General features: G+C 51.0%; 1 pseudogene; it reads right to left on the bottom strand.

The window, feature by feature from the left end:
* Positions 1–327: 327 nt before the first annotated feature.
* LOC112810042 (germinal-center associated nuclear protein pseudogene) lies at positions 328–2,136 on the bottom strand (annotated as a pseudogene).
* Between the last annotated feature and the right edge of the window lie 1,122 nt (positions 2,137–3,258).

Here is a 3,258-nt window from a genome sequence, read left to right as displayed (position 1 = left end):
GCCTGTTTTATCTGTCAATTACTGATAAAAGCTGTGTTGAAATTTCCTACTCTAATAGTGGATTAATCTTTCTCCTTACCATTCTGTCAGTTTTTTCTTCACATACTCCGATGCTGTGCTGGTAAATGCATATACATTATGGATTGTTATGCCTTCTTGAAGAATTGACCCCTTTTTGTTATCTTATGTCCCTCTTTTTTAACATTCAAATGCTTTATTTGAATGATTAATAATCATATTTCCAACAGTGCATCAAGCATCTGAAAATAACATTATTTTGAGTAGAAGCAGAAATCTGGAGAGACTTCCCCTCTCAGGTCAGGCAGCTCAAATGTCCACCACATGGAGCAGTGCAGAGAGATGAAGCTCAGAGGTGACTTCCTCCTCCCTTGAACTCAGGATCAGCCTTTCCAGGGGCTTCAGGTTCTGTCAGAGGTGCCTGTTGCCACCAACACTTGCAGCTGCTCCCTGTCCTTCGTTCTGAAGGCTGGCAGTGCAGAGGATTCTGCATCACAGGTCAAAAATCTAGCAGAGAGTGGAATCCGTGTCTGAGGAAGGTAAAGAAGAGGGGAAGTCGAACTGATAAATGCTCCTGAGTCTTCAGACAACCACTGATGAAGCTGATCTTCATACCTCTTGCTCTCCTCTTCCTCCAGCAGCAGAGGGCTAGCCAGACAGTGGGCCAGGAGCTCCTGGGCAGAGGCTCTACTCCTCATATCCTCCACCCTGAGATTCACACTCCTCTTTACAGTGCCCACAAAGTAACAGAGTAGGAAAAATGTTTGCAGAAGGACAAAAAGACTTTATCCCCAAGTTCTCCTGACTCAGCTGATGTTCCTTCTGCCTCTGCATTCTGGTTTGTTCCCATGACAAAGGCACATCATATTTTTTTTCAAATATTTTTTGAAAAAATATACATCTATCTAACCATCTTCACTTGGTGCCTCTGATATAATGGGAAGCCTGGGGGATGTCAGGCCTCAGTTTGTAGCTCATGCACAAGGCAATGACCTTGTGCCACGGGATCTGGGCAACTGAGAGCAGTGCCCACTCCCACCCCCACCCCCAAGTAGGGAAGGAGCTCTTGCTCTTCCACTGGCAGTGGGTTGTGCAGAACGGTTTCCCTGCCTGGGACTGGAGGACGGGCTGGGGATCTGGGAGGCATACTGGATGACTATGGAGCACAAAGGGAGCAGGGGGCCCCCGGGTGGCAGAAAGTCCATCTGCAGAAGCTGGAGGCCGAGCGCAGCCTGCCTCACCAGGCCAGGTGCTCAGGACATTTCAGTGCCAGCGGCGAGTAAGCCCCTAACTCCCATCCACGCCCGCCCCCACCTCAGCAAACTTGGTGACAGGCCAGGACAGGTAACAGAGCTGCTCGCAGGAGACCACAGGACCAGGCCTTTAACAGCTCGATGATGGTGCCAGGCTCCTATGAGGCCAGGCCTTCCTGCAGCCTCTCTCCCGTCGTGGAGGAGAAACCCGCCGCTAAACCCACGCCAACTCCATCTTACACGTACTGAATGCGGGTCCAGCAGCAAAGGTCAAGGGCACAGGGGCCACAGCTGACCAAGTAGTGCACCAGACCCGTGAAAACAGCTGGGCCTCATAAAGCATTACTGGGATCGGGAATATCAATACGATCTGAAATCAGTTTACTGACACCAAATCCTGCAGCAACTGGCCGTCCTCCCCTTCCTTCTCGACCGCGTCTGCTCCCGCGCCCCACACTGCAGCAGGCTGAGGACCGACTTCCTGGGGATGCTGGGACGCTGGAGCCCGCCAGTATCCCGAGCCTCTCCAGGACCGTCTGGTTTTGTCCACACACATGGGGCTGACCGAGTGGGAACTGGGGAGACCCTGGGCTGCTGCGCCCCTGCACGGATCAGTGGGCTGCATCCTGGTACTATCCAAGCGCTGTGTGTGTGCAAAACCAGTGCTCTTGCTTAAACAGTCCACTGAATTTGGGAGCTGACCTACACCCTCACCATGAGCCTCTGAGGTCTGCCGCCGCCCCCCTGCAGAGCCCGTGTTTCCAGCCATGTCAGGCGGAAGGTGCGGCAGATCGAGTTCGGTCCGCGGGTTCCTGTCGCCGGTGGGGCGACGTTCCCGCAGCGCTGGGTTCCCTGCTCCCGCCATGCGGCCGGCCTGTGAGGCCTCTCCTTATCACTGACAAGGTTTATTTTTGGTTTATGTAAGGCGTCAATTCCTGTGCAAGCAGAAGCTGAGGCCGAGTCGGGGAGCTGGAGACCGGAGAGCACAGGATGCAGCTCCGGTTCAGGGCCGTCGGGCTCGCGCCCCCAGAGGAGGCGTCGTGTGATTTCCGTGTGAAGCCAGTGGCGCAGGCCGCGCTCCGTGGCGACAGCAGGTGGGGAAGGAGAAGGGTCGGCCTCTTGGTTGGGTGCAGGCCTTCAGAGATTGGACGAGGCCTGTGGGCATGTGGAGGCTATTCGGATGGAGACTCCAATGTCCCCCTCCAGAAAGCCCCTCCCAGGCGCCCCCGGAGTGCACTCGCCCCGCGCACCTGCTGGCGCCAGGTGGACACAGACGTCACCCATCACGTCATCCGTAACTCAAGTACAGGTGAAAGAAGTAGGGACGTGGGAGAAACGCGGGTTAGAGCATGGGAAGGCCCGTATAAAACGTGCGGAGTCACTGGCATTGTGTTCGTGTCTCGCTTCCATCAGTTCTTCAACGATATTTAACCACATGTTATTGGTTTTATTGTTTTCCGTCCCACTTACCGTGCTGGTCGCTGATCAGAGACCGCATCCAGGTGTCAACCAATGTTGAAATTGTAATGGCGGTGTTGACACATGCTCTGATTTGAATTTTTTTCTTCCTAATCAAAATGAAGCGTTGAGATACAGTTCAGCAGATAGAATGCACACATATAAAGAACTTGGTTTATTTTATCACAAAGTACCGTATATATCTAGGGGTCAAGCTATAGAAGTTTTTAATCTTCACAACCGACGAGACAATTTCTTTTTGCCATACAGTTAATGTCATGAAGTGTACTTTGGAAAAATAGTACCATTGGGGAAAAAGGGTTGAGTAAGAGAGAAACCTACTTTTAGAAAGCTTAAAATTAAATATAGGTGAGGCCAGGAAAACCACTGTGCATTTCATGTACATGTTAAGTTCAGTGGAAAAATAGTATTTTACAAAGCTAAGCTTTTTATAGAGATACTAATAAATATTAAGTTTAAATAATACTTATAAAAGTCATGGTTTTGTTTATTAATGTAACATCTGTCA

The sequence above is a fragment of the Callorhinus ursinus genome, unplaced genomic scaffold (assembly GCF_003265705.2).
Source record: "Callorhinus ursinus isolate GAN/ISIS: 27379988/994484 unplaced genomic scaffold, GSC_fseal_2.0 scaffold36, whole genome shotgun sequence".
NCBI lineage: Eukaryota > Metazoa > Chordata > Mammalia > Carnivora > Otariidae > Callorhinus > Callorhinus ursinus.
The sequence above is the reverse complement of the archived record's forward strand: the minus strand, read 5'-3'. Positions and strand labels throughout refer to the sequence as shown.